We start from the raw sequence: 14,914 nt of genomic DNA, 5'->3' as shown, positions 1-14,914 counted from the left end.
TTCAAGAAACTTTAACAAGTTCAAGAAGAAGAACAAAGGAGGTTGCTTTGTGTGTGGAAAGTCTGGTCACTATGCAAAAGACTGTAGACACCGGAAAAGAAACAACTCCGAAGGAAAAATCAACTCCATTCAAGAAGAAAAGATTGTGGCCGCCGTGAGCGAGATAAATGCAATTAAGGGAAAGGTTCCCGGGTGGTGGTATGATACTTGTGCTACGGTGCATGTATCATATGATAAATCTTTATTCAAGACCTATCATGAAATGGATGGAGACCAAGAGATTCAAATGGGCAACGAAGTTCGATCCAAAGTCATTGGTAAAGGAAATGTAGATTTAATCTTCACTTCCGGGAAAAAAGTTACCCTCACTAATGTATTACATGTTCCGGATATGAATTAGAACTTAGTTAGTGGAAATCTCTTAGGAAAATCGAGTATCAAAAGTGTGTATGAATCTGATAAACTTGTATTATCCCTTAAAGGGAATTTTGTTGGAAAAGGCTATTCTTGTGAAGGAATGGTCAAACTATGTACTGTTGACAATAAAATAAATAAAGTTGATCTTGCTTATGTTGTGGATTTATTTTCATTATGGCATGCTAGGTTAGGACATATTGGTAAAAGTACCATAAAACGAATGAAAAAGTGTGACTTAATTTCATATGGTGAAAATAACGAATATAGATGCAAAACTTGTGTAGAATCTAAGATGATTAAAAAACCGTATCAAAGTGTAAAAAGAACCTCTAGTATTTTGGAACTAATTCATACGGATGTATGTGAATTAAACGACATGTTAACTAGAGGTGGAAATAGGTATTTTATTACCTTTATCGATGACTTTTCTAGATATACATATGTGTATTTAATGAAACATAAACATGAAGCATTTAACATGTTTAAGATTTATAAGAATGAAGTTGAAAATCATCTAGGAAAGAAAATAAAAATCTTAAGGAGTGATAGAGGTGGTGAATACTTTTCTAGTGATTTTAATTTATTTTGTGAACAACATGGCATAATTCATCAATGTTCTGCACCAAGGACTCCCGAACAAAATAGTTTGGCTGAAAGAAAGAATAGAACACTTGTGGAAATGATTAATGCTATGCTTATATTTGCTAAGTTACCTTTTAACTTATGGGGTGAAGCTTTATTAAGTGCATGTATGATACTTAATAGAATTCCTTCAAAACATACTAAGGTTTCTCCTTATCAATTATGGAAAGGAAGAAAACCAAACATTGGATACTTCAAAGTGTGGGGGTGTCTTGCTTATTGCAAGAACACGAACCCTAATAGAAACAAATTAGGTCCAAGAGGCATTAAATGTGCTTTTGTTGGATATGCTAACAATAGCAAATCTTATAGATTGTTAAATTTGGAGACCAATGTGATTATTGAATTAAGTGATGTAGAGTTCTTTGAAGATTCATTAACCTCGAATAACGAATTAAGGGAAAACCTTGGAAATATCCCAAACTCAAGTGGAACACGGGATGAAATATCTTCTAAAGATATTAATGAATCTAATGAACCACGAAGAAGCAAAAGAACTAGAGTTAAGAAGTCTTTAGGACCGGATGAAATTGATTCTCAACTTTTCTCATTTTACTTAGTAGAAGGAAATGAGTTGAATGTTGTAAGAACAATTCCTTTTGTGCTACAAGTGGAAACCGATCCTAAAACTTATAAAGAAGCTATGGCTTCTATAGATAGCATGTTTTGGAAAGATGCAATCAAGGATGAAATGGATTCAATAATGTCAAATAAAACTTGGGAACTTGTCGATCTACCACCCGGATCCAAACCTATTGGTTGTAAATGGGTATTTAGGAGAAAATATAATGTTGATGGTTCTCTAAATACTTTCAAAGCTAGACTTGTAGCCAAAGGTTATCGACAAAAGGAAGGAATTGACTATTTTGACACTTATGCACCAGTAGCAAGAATAACTTCAATTAGGATATTGTTTGCATTAGCCTCGATATATGACTTGCATGTTCATCAAATGGATGTCAAAACGGCATTCCTAAATGGGGATCTCGATGAGGAGGTCTATATGGAACAACCAGAAGGAGAATGTGATAAATAAGTTCAAACATTTGAACATAAAAGAGTATAATACCCCTATTGATCCAAGCTCAAAACTTGTAAAAAATGATGGAAGAGAAATTGCTCAATTAGAGTATGCAAGTGCTATTGGAAGTCTTATGTATGCAGTTCAATGCACAAGACCAGATATAGCCTATGCAATAAGTAAACTTAGTAGGTTTACTAGCAATCCAAGTAATGAACATTGGAAAGCAATTGGGAGAGTTCTCGGATACTTAAAGAAAATCAAGAACTTAGGTCTACAATATACTAAATTTCCAGCAATATTAGAAGGATTTACTGATGCTAGTTGGATATCTAGCACGAATGAAAGTAAATCAACTACGGGTTGGGTGTTTACTCTAGGAGGAGGTGCAGTTTTTTGGAAGTCGAAGAAACAAACATGCTAACACATTCAACTATGGAATCTGAATTTGTAGCCCTATCAGATACAAGAAAGGAGGCTGAATGGCTTAAAGACTTATTCTATGAGATACCTTTGGGATCAAAGAATATTTCTTCAATACCAATAATGTGTGATAGTCAAGCCACTTTAGCTAAAGCATACAATGATGTATATAACTGGAAGTCTAGACATATGAGTCTTAGACACAACTACATAAGAAAGTTAATCAAAGATGGAATAATTTTCCTAAATTATGTAAGGTCGAATGAAAATTTGGCGGATCCTCTAACTAAACCTTTAAATAGAGATTTAGTGGCATCTACTTCAAGTAGGATGGGATTGAAACTCCTTAACTAAAAAATATCCACCAATGATGGCAACCCTACCTGTCGTTACTCAAAAGGTTTTTCACGAGTTCAAAGGGTATCAACAAGTCATTCGATATGTGGATAGTTACAGCATTATTATAATCCGCTATAATCCTATCCTAGATTAATATAATGCTGGTTGTTACTAAAACGAGGGTTGCTAAGCGAGAAACGAGAAACTTGAGAACACGTGATATTCGTGTGTGTGTTCTTACCGGTATTGTCACATGAAATACTTGGTTCAAAGCTTCACGCTACCTTGAATTTCGACTTTACTTTGTTTGAATTACACTATGGTTAGATTCAAATCGAAAGATATCTAATCCTTACGCATGAGTATCGTATAATTTGAATAATGAGAAACTTGTTAATTTTGAACAAGTGGGGGATTGTTATAAAGTGGTATAATTGTTCAAAACCAACAATAAAAAAAAAAAAATTAGGCCATGCGGTCGCATGGCCTAAAGCCATGCGCCCGCATGGAACCCTACCGAGACCATATGGTCTCGGTAGGATTGTACCATGCGACCGCATGGGTTTGTACCATGCGGTCGCATGGTACAGAAAAAACGACCGTTGGGTCATTTTTTGTTGGTTTTTTGGTGGCTTTTCATCTATAAGATGCACCACTTCGTAAAGCTATACTACTTGGTTATAAATAGGTGATCTTGGGTCATTGAAAAATGTTGAAAAAATACTTATTATATTGATCATTCTTGAGATCAAATCCAAAAGATAAAATACCCTCTCATATTCATCTTTTCTTTGTGTTCTTAAGTTTTAGAGATTCAAACAAGTGTTTAGTGTTTGAATCTCTATAAGGCTTGATTAATCCTTCAAACCTTTTGTCGGATCACCCTTTAAACACCAAAATAGTGGGGGCAAAATTCGTTTGAGGACAACAATCAAAGATTGTGTTTGAGCCTTCAAAGTTCTTCATATATCCTTTGCCATTTGTTCATCTCCTATACTTCTTTCGATAATTTTTCTATTTGTAATTCATTCTCATCTTTGGTGGAGTAACATTATTTTCAACAGAAAATTCAAATCCTTCAATTCAAATGGCAAAATGCATACAATGCTTATAATTTTTTAACCACACATTATGATTTTATTTGATACTTCAAATATTCGCCATTTTGGGTCATTTGATATGAGGTTTAGTTCTCATGGATTTCCTTAATGTGCTTTGTGTTATTGGTCTCTGTGCTTTAATACTGTTGGTATTGGTTTTTAATTAGTAAATTGGGTTGACTTTGAGCTTCAATTTTAGTGGGATTTGTACTTAAATTTTAACGGGATTATGCACATTCACATTCAACTCTTCGAGATAATTAACGTGATATACTTATTTATTGAAAATCATTTAGAATTGAATGAAATATTTGATGTCAAAGTAAACCACTTGAAACTATAAATTAGTGAAGAATTTAAGTTATTGGAAATTACTAAACACTTATCCCACATAAAAAAAGTTAGAAAACTTTGGTGTGATTTCTCCCGTGGAAGTTTGGCAATTGGATTTGGACATCAAAGGGTATAATAGTCTTTGAAAGGAGAAAGACATATGTTTTATTGGGTTTGGTCTTAAACCCACACGCATGTGCATTGCTGTCTGTCTGGCCAACATGACACGAATATGTGCCCGTGTTTGTATGCAGGTGAGTCCTTGTACTATATTATCTTTTTGGACAAAATTTATTTAAATTTTTTTATCCAAATTGTAACTGATCAAATTCTTGGGTATTTAATGAAATTAATTTTTTATTGACTTATTTTTTAGTAATTTTTTGATTTGGGTAATCTATTAACCTATGTAACAGAAGTTTATTAATAGACGCGGTGTTTCATTCTAAATAGTGCTGTTTGTCTGGGTTTGGAGGGCTTTTTGAACAATGACGTCTGTTTTGAAAAGGTATAAAGGATGATCGAATATGCACGGATGAATCTATAAATAGTATGCCCTATTGCCAGAAAAATTATTTCATTTTCTTTGCAGAATTTCTTTGTTTTGAATTTCATTCTCTCTCGTTCAGATAATGTTTTTGAAGTAAAAACATTTTATTGAATTTGTTGGAACTCCTACAAATTGTTATGCTGCTTTCATGGAAAACGAAATTCGTTATATCATGATAGACAATTGCTGAACACCTTTAACTCACTTGAAGGTAACAAATTTGTTTTAAGCAAATATCGTAAAGTCAATGGGCTCAAATTAAAATTTTGGTCCTATTCAAATTACTTTACAGTAATTTTCTTGATATAGTATACTCCAATTGCTCGAATGAGAAATTTATATTCTAGAACAACAAATAAATTATTAAATAATTTTCCATTTTCTTAATAGTTCTCTGAATGGCAACTTGGCATCGACTATCGAGTTTAAACCATTTTCAATGGTATGACTTGGTGTGTTTCACAGATATGTTTAATTGAGAGTTGCGATTTGAATTTAGAGTGAGAATGGTGAAAATTCGAATCCTTCAACTAAATGCCTAGAATTATTTTTTAGTGAGGAGATATATTTTTCTATTTTAATTTTTCTTTTTTTAAAAAAAATATTTACAAAATTTTGGACTTTGATTACAGTTTTTTTTTCTTATATAAAGATGAGTATGAATCCATCATTTTACGAGGTTTTAACAGAGGAAATGGATGACAGGGACGATTTGCTTGATTTGAGGGTGTATTGCACTAAAATAAAAGGATATGGACGATTTGCACAAAACATGGAAATAATATGGATGTTTGGTGCCATTAGCCTTATAATTATGTTAAGGGTAATTAGCACAAAACGTTAGTACATTTTCAATTTTATTGTGCAAAATGTTTCTATTTTTTATTTTTTGCCATTTTCACCATAATTTTTTACATTTCATTGAGAAAATTGATTCATTGCGAAAATTATCATTTTCATTAATTTTCTCAATTAAAACCTGTGAAATAACGAATATATCCTCCTATTTAAATATAATAAAAAGAAAGAAAAGAAAAATAAAGTACAATTTGTAACTATACTCCCAACTAAAAGTACAATTATTTGAGAAATACGATGATAGTTTAGATAAATAGTTGTTGAATAAGAAGTACATAAAAAATTTAGAAAGGAGCATACACACGAAAATATATTATGTCAAGTTGGAGTATTGAAATAATACATAATCATTTCGTTTACTTTTTGGAGGACTAATTAAAATAAATTAGAATAATATTATATAGCATTAGCGATGTTGAACATCAATCTAAATATCAATATGTCATAAGAACTAATAAATGAATCACAAATTCTTGTATTAATTGAATATATAATTTAATAACCCAAGTGATGCCACCTAGACTGATGTTAAAAATCATAGTACTGGATATAACTCAATAAATTAAGCCCATGTGTGTTTTCCATGATCTAAAAACTTAGGCCGTGGTTGGTTTGCCGTTTTCGGTCCATTTTTCGTTTTCCGTTTTCGAAAATGCGGAAAACGCATTTGGTTCGTCGTTTTCGAAAACGTATTTTCGAAAACGAGTTAAAATTTATAACTGAAAACGCAAAACGTCTTTTTATCGTTTTTAGCGTTTTCAGTTATAAATGTCGAAAACATTCAAAACGCGAAAAACAGGCCGTTTTCGGGGAAAATTTAAAATCGTTTTAAAAATGAAAATGGAAAATGAAAACGCAAACCAACCACTACCTTATTTTTTTCTCAATTTCATTTTCAACCACAAATTTTCGCCATAAAATATTTTACACGTGAACTCAAAACTTTTTCATATTTTATAACCACACATTCTCTAAAAATTCATTATTACAAACATAGGCAACTGTTCATATCCCTCAAGCTTTAACGCAACTGTTCATATCCCTCAAGCTTTAACCAACAATTGCCCATTTGAATTCTCCGTTTGGCTTGCTTGGCCTTGAAAGTTAAGTGCGCGATTGTGAAAGAGAACATTCTCTCGTTCACCTTCGATTTTCATGACTCGAAATAGTTTAGGTCTCATCCTTCTAGCAATTGTTTCACTTCTAACTCCATATATTAAGTTCTAAAACAACAATTAATATTAATCACGTATTTTATAGAATCCATAACTTTTTAATCATGCATTTAATAAATTTTTTTTTTATTTATCAAAATTTACTAAAATTTATGTAAGAACTCATAGCATTCTTTAACACCAATTTTGGGTCAAGAAACTTACTTGAAATGATGAATTTCAAGATTTTTTAGATAGTTGAATCACCTTGCATTTGGGTTATCAACATATTTGTCCGACGGTGAAAATGGCAAAAAATCATATAAAAATTTTAGATTTTTTAATCAAACTTTAAAAGGCTATAACTCCTTCATTTCAAGGCAAACTTAACGATCTTTATACCATTGAAAAGGTCTCGAAAGATCTATCCAACCATACTAAATGAGAATTATAAAATGTAGTGTAGAAAAAGTTATCATGTGATGAAAATTTCGGATTTTACCAATTTTCGTACAAAAAATCACTCTCATCCAAATTTCAGAGGGCATAACTTTTTCATTTCAAACCCAAAATCAATGATCTTTATACCGTTGGAAAAGATCTCGAGAAAATCTATCCAACCATACCAAATGATTAGCATGAATCTCATTGCATAAAAAGTTATCAAATTATGAAGTTCAAGCTTTCATCAAATTTCATGTAAAAAATTCAGATTATCATTCAAATTTCAAAACCTCATAACCTCTTCGTTTCAAGTCCAAAATTTAAATTCTTTATATGGTTGGAAAGCTTATGAGTAGACCTTTCTACCCATACTAATCTTACTTCTAAAATTTCTGCAATTTTATCTAGGGCTTCGTTTTTCTCCAAAATTATAAAATCAAAAATTTCGAAACTTCGTAGATATGATCTACATCATATAAGGAATATACTGTAAAAATTTCATGAATTTATGTTGCATATTTCATGACATACCATTAATAATACTTCAAGTTTCAATAAAAATGGAATACATGCATTTTCAACATAATAATTCCATTTATAGCAAGATAATATGTAAGGGAAAAAACTTTTACGGCTCTGATGCCAATGTAAGAATTCATAGCATTCTTTAACATAAATTTCGAGTTAAGAAACTTACTTGAAATGATGAATTTCAAGATATTTTAAATAGTTAATCACCTCGTATTTCAAAGTTTCATAATCTACATTTTCTTGTTCTCCAATGGTCTCAATTTCGATCACAATGAAAGGGGATTGTTATCCACAATTTAAGTGCCTAACTTTGTGAGTTTTCATGCCATACATATGGTTCTAGGTACTTTTCTATTTTTGAGTGATTTTTCATACAAATTTCACTTATTTTCCACCATTTTCTCTCTCCATTACTATACAAAAATGAAGGTTTTATGGGATTTATGGAAAATTACAAGGAGTTGTAGATTTGAATTCAAAATTCAAATCATTCCCTCCAACCCTTTTAATAACTTGCCGGTCAGGTCATCCCACATGGACCACTTACGACCCGTATTTTCTAATAGTTTAATTGTAATTCTCACCAAACACAGCCTACACGTGAATATACCTATGTGAGATTACAGAAATCAAAATTAAATATTTTATGACCAACTTATCGCGTTCTGTGAAAAGAAAAAGGAGAAAGAGATCATGATAAATCAAAAGAGACCAATGTGATATTGTTCCCTATCAACTTATAAAATTGAAATTTCAACTTATAAATGTCACTATAATTATGTAAACAAAAATGACTTTCCTACTTCCACATTTAGACGAACTTTAATATATCAATGTATTTAATCCAATAAGAAGCCGGAACCATTATATTAATTTATAACTTTTGTCTTCATGGTCCGTACCTGACTAATCATGTAAATAAATAAATATAATATAAATTGGGTAAAGTTATTTATAATATGATATGACTACACTTGATACATTATTTTCTAGCACATCATGATTCATGCATCACCTACCATATTGACAATTGATAGTCTTGGTACCAAACAATCGTTTCACCCAAGTTGTAACTGAAGTAATTTGTACATTGAACTCGAAGAACTTTTCAAGCATTGATGGGTTCAGATGTTCACATTCTCTAAATACTACTCACCATAAAGCATTTAAAGTAGATTACATTCAAATACAAGAATCAAGCCAAAATCAGATTAATACAAATGTACGAAGAAATCTTAACATTTCTTCAAGTCTTCTATCGCATATATACAAGTTTACCACTGTAGACCAACCAGTTTATTTTCTTATCTACACTCATTAAACATAAATCCACTGAATGTGTAACGCCCTAAATTCTAATAACCCAACGCATTACCAAGTATGAGTTCTTTAACATTATTCTCCAAAATACAAGATTAAAGAAGGTTTTTAAAATAGAATTTATTTAATCAAACTATATAATCATAAAACTTTTCTTTTTTACATATAAACTTAGAAAAATTACAGAACATAATAATTTGGAATGATTTTTTTTTTTTTTTTTAACAGTAAGCCAAAACAGTTTTCTACAGTTGCGCAGTGAGTTTGCAAAAATTATTTGACCTAGCAAACTATGATGAAAGTTTATGAAATTTTACAGAAAAGTATAAAGCTCATATAAGTACAATATATAAAAACTCGGGATCTGAACGACTACGTTTGAAGCACAAAATTATTTTCCGAACAAGCTGATCTTTGTTTCCCAAATTTGACTGTCACAGTTTACTAAAATTGCTATAGTAAATTCTACGGGACTTCAATCGACCTATTTTCAATTGCATATGATAAATAACTCACAAGGGATCATTTTTCAGTTAAAAACATGCTAAAAAATTCCAAATCTACTAACCATAACACAATTTTAGAAACAGTGACAAAATTCTGAAATTTACTAAAAACACATGTTTAAACATTAAAATTTTCCGTCTTAAAACATTAATTTAAACTACAATTTCTAGGACACCTGAATGATTCATAAACATAAAAGTGACAATCTAAAACATAAAAATATCATTCATGCCGAACCACCACTGCATCTCTGTTTGCTTTGAAAAAGTTAAATAAAAGTGAGCATATCAAAGAAATACTCAATAAGCTACTCATTCTATATAAGCATAATAATCATATATTTAATCATGCATCCTTACATGTTGCCTTTATAAATAAGCATATCGATGATCAAACGATCTACTCAAAGTTCTGATAAGTCTCTACGATCATCAATTTAAACATATATGATCTTTTTTGCATCAAAATTTAAGAATAACTCTTAAAAGCACTTCATATACTTCATGAGCAAATATAACGAATAACATGCTTAAATGAAAGTTTAATTCATATAAGAACAATTTCACGTAAGGTTCCTACCTTAGATTGTGTTGATGAAGAAGTCCCTATGTTGAGCCGAATTCCTTTTCAATTGAATATTAAAAATGACTAACACAAAAGAATCAGTTGGCCTATGATATTACTGATGAATTCTTATTAAAATGGTGTGAATAAAAAGCTGTGGTATGCCCAATCTTCTATTAAAACTTACTACAATATAAAAAATAAAATGTAAGGAAATAATTTAATTTTTCCCTAAAAATTTTTTCATAGTAGTCTACAAATATGTTTTTTCCACGAATTTTTTTTTTTTTTTTCAGAGAAACATGGTTTGGCCAACATATATTATTTTCAAACAAAATATTTATTTGTAGGTAAAAACATGTTTTAGCCTACAATATATATAATTTGTAGGGAAAAATGAAATGTTCTGTAGACAAAATTAACTTAAGCAGACAAATGATTTTGTTGAAAAAAAAACTAACATGACGAATTTTATTCATCTCCAAAGGATTTGTAGGGAAAAAACTTTAGCCCCCAAATTTCAAAAAAATTGTCGTCTTATACCTATCCCCTCGATGTTTGCCCCACAAATGTGCCTACAAAATTATTTTGTCTGCAAAATTTTTTTCCCACAAATAAAAATCTTTTTTATTTATAGACAAAACATAAAATTCTTGTAGTGTGTCCAATTGAATTAAGACTCCTATTAATCCCTATCAACCCAATCAACATATATTAGCTTTAATTACTCTAAAATAGTATCTTAATTTTATTGAAATCTACGCATGAACTAGAATATGGGAATAGGTCAAATGGTTCCTAGAATAATTTGAACTCTATCATAAGTAGGGGCGCACAAAATGTCCAGAACAAACCAAACCAAACGGTTCAGTTCGATTCGGTTCTATCAAAAAAATTAATGATTTTGGTTCTTTGAACCGACAATTACTTGGTTTTGATTCTGGTTTTGGTTCTGTTCTAGTTCAAAAATCAGAACCAGAGCCAGAATCAAACTTAATATTTAATTTTATATAGTGGAGCCTAATTTTATATTCATTAAAGATATCTCATTAATTGCATACAGTTTATTAATCAATTTTGGATCATTAGAGATAAACAACTCATTAGTTGTCTACACCCTAATTTTGTATNTGATTTTGGTTCTTTGAACCGACAATTACTTGGTTTTGATTCTGGTTTTGGTTCTGTTCTAGTTCAAAAATCAGAACCAGAGCTAGAATCAAACTTAATATTTAATTTTATATAGTGGAGCCTAATTTTATATTCATTAAAGATATCCCATTAATTGCATACAGTTTATTAATCAATTTTGGATCATTAGAGATAAACAACTCATTAGTTGTCTACACCCTAATTTTGTATCCTGTTGAATTATTTCTCCTTCACATATTTTCAAATTACATAACGTCGCAGCATACTGGAATCGCATTTCATCAAGTCAGTGGAGTGTCATTTAAGATCGGAAAATGAAAGTGATCAGTTACTTAAAAAGTCTCTAAACTCTTTTTTACCTTGATTGTTTGATGAGTTATTTTTGTTCTTGATAAATAGAGGAAAGCCCAATAAACATTCATGAAATATTAAACGGTTAATGTTGCCTATAGAAGTAAACTGTAAAAATTTTGATAATTCATTCTTTATTGTAGGGATATGCCTTCAAAACTATTGCAATTAATTTAGTGAATCATTGCTATTACTTATTAAACAATTTTTTGTATGAAAACGAAAACTGATTTGTGTATTCAAATTATGAGCATATTTTATTTTTTAGTTATGACTTTTTTGATCTGGATGATTGAAATTTGAACATTCTAAATGTTTGATGTTTATTTTCTTATTTAGGTATACATTATTAATTTATATGATGCAAATCTTAAAATTTAAGAAATGAAATTAGAACCAAATCAAACAAAACCAGAACCGAATGGTTTAGTTCAGTTTGGTTTCATATCTTTAAAAAAATCATTTGGTTCCATTATTAAAAAAACCATTGGTTCATGGTTCGGTTCGGTTCTCTTGGAACCAGAATCATATGAAACCATGTCCACATCTAATCATAAGAAACTAATTGGCTGCAATTAGATAAAAAGAATTCGAAATAACATAATTTTATTTTTTATTTGAATGTATTAATACAGGGTTCCCTAGTCAAACAGTGAAACCACACACGTAAATTGGCTGGAAATGATCAAATTCAACTTATCTAGTGGCTGCCAAAACTTTTTACTTGCTTGATTAACTTTAATTAAAATAGTACTCCGTTTGAACTACAATAACTTTGGCATAACTTATCTAAAGTAATTTTTTCTCAAGTACAAAATTCGAAATTTAATATGAGTTTCGAAACAATCCCAATATTGATATGAAATTTCTCTCTAGATTAATGCTTGATTATTTGATTGAAAGCTAAAATTTTAACATAAAGACTTATTTTCAAATTAGTCCCTCGATATTTCAAAATTAACAAAACATGTCTAGATAAAAATTTATTTTCGGTTGCTACAGAAAGGGCCTGAATCGAGGAGCAGCTCAAAGAGAACTCCAGACGATGAACAGAAGAAAACTGAACTGGCACACACACCAACAATATGAGTAGGGTTGGCCCAATTTATGAGGCCGAAAATCATAGATCCAACGCCTCGAAAACCGCCACATGTAATGTCAGATTTTCGCTTTAATAGAAGCCAGAAATCGCATTTTCACGAAACACGCTTTTAATAAAATTGGTCAACTGGTCTACAGGACGAATTGTGAGGCAGTAAAAAATCTCCACTTCGCTGAACCAATTTGGCTTCAAATCTGGAACTTCACAATAAACGAGTCACTTGCTCTTGTAAACTTTGAAAACCAAAAATTTTGAGTTGGGGGGGGGGGGGGGGGGGGGGATTTTTTTTAAGTAATATTTGGTGCGGGGGGGGGGGGGGGGGAATGAATTTTTGAATAGTGTATTGATGAGAAATATGTAGTTAAAAAATAAAGAAAAATTTTAGATTTACTTGAAATATTATTTTATTGAAGAATGTGCGGTTGAAATGACGTCAAAGTACTGTAGAAAAATGCATTTTTTCCCAAAAAATGGGGATCAAACAAGCGTTCAAAATATTCTAAACATCACACCTCCAGGTAATATTTAGGATTTTCAAGCAATCTCTAAATCTATTTAAAGGCAGAACTTTAGTACAAAAGTAAGAAGGATTAAATTCAATAGGAATTTTAAACCTATGTAATCATATCTTTAACAACCATGTTCATTACAAAATGAATTTTTACACTAACATGTTTAATTCTATCATGATCACAAGATTTTTACCAAGATGAACTACACTTAAAATTATCTATATATAAATTCTAAATATTTCATCAATAAAGTCAATTTCCTTCAACAGACCTCTTAGCCACAATCCCTCTTTCATATCATCACAAGTTCCTATATATTCCGACTCAGTAGAAGACAAGGCCATAATTTTATGCAGTTGGGATTTTCAGTTATTCTAACCATAAAAAATTGCGAAAATATAAGATATTGATCTTCTTTTATCTAAACCACCTGCAAAATCAAATTTTTTTTTATATCTTTTCAAGATTATACCTTCATTACACTTTTTAAACTTCAAATCTAGTTCAAGCGGCTATTTTGGATGTCTTAACTTCCATTTTATTTCAATCCTCTCACCTAGATTTGATATAAACTTGCTTAAAATATTTGTGACATAAGATAAAACAGGTATGGTGTAGATTATCAAATACATAATACAACCTACATTACTAGCACGAGGTATTTTATTCATTCTTTTAAAAAAGGCCACATGTAATGTCAGGTGACTAATCACTTAACAGTTTAAAATAATTTGCAAGATTTAGAGAAACAAGTTTACAATTAGACATAAGAATAATTTCTAACACTTTGGATCCATATGAAAAATGATTCACCTAAATAGTACAATTCTTCTTATCTCTTTTGATTTTCATACCTAGGATTCTATTAGCTTGATCTAGATCTTTAATTTCAAAACCAGATTTTAACTTTGATTTAATTCTATCTATTTCTCTTCTATCATGGCATGCAGTTAGCATATCATCAACATAAATCAATAAATAAACAAGTTCAAACCCATCCACACCTTTATAAAAGTAACAAGAATCAAAGTTGATTTTGGCAATAGGTTTTAATATATGAATTAAATATTTATTACATTGCTTAGAGTTTATTTTAAGCCATAAAGTGATTTTATCAACAAATATACTCTTCCGGAGTTAGATTCTATCTCAAATCCTTTGGATTGACTCGTATATATAACTTCATCTTGGTCACCATTAATTAAAGCAAAATTTTGACAAAAGTATATTTTACAACGTGTGAAAATATCTATTCCTTCCTTTTGAATAAACCCTTTAGGTATTAACCTAACTTTATACTTTCTATTTTTCAGCATTGGACTCTGCTTTTTTAATCTTGTAAACCTATTTATGACAACCTACTTCTTGATTTTTAGGCTTATTAACAAGAATTCAAGTTTTATTTTTATTAAAAAATCCATTTCTTTCATGATTTCTTACAAAAAATAGATTCTTTATATTCTAATGTCTTTTTCATAAGTAGTAGGTTGAGAATTAAAGGAGTCCAAAACAAAAAAAATGGTTAAGTCAGCACTGCCCATTCTAGTAGAAGGAAACATATTTCTTCTACTCGTATCCCTAGTTAACTAATAAT

Source organism: Olea europaea, chromosome 21 (genome assembly GCF_002742605.1).
Source record: "Olea europaea var. sylvestris chromosome 21, O_europaea_v1, whole genome shotgun sequence".
NCBI lineage: Eukaryota > Viridiplantae > Streptophyta > Magnoliopsida > Lamiales > Oleaceae > Olea > Olea europaea.
Note: the sequence above shows the minus strand (reverse complement) of the source record.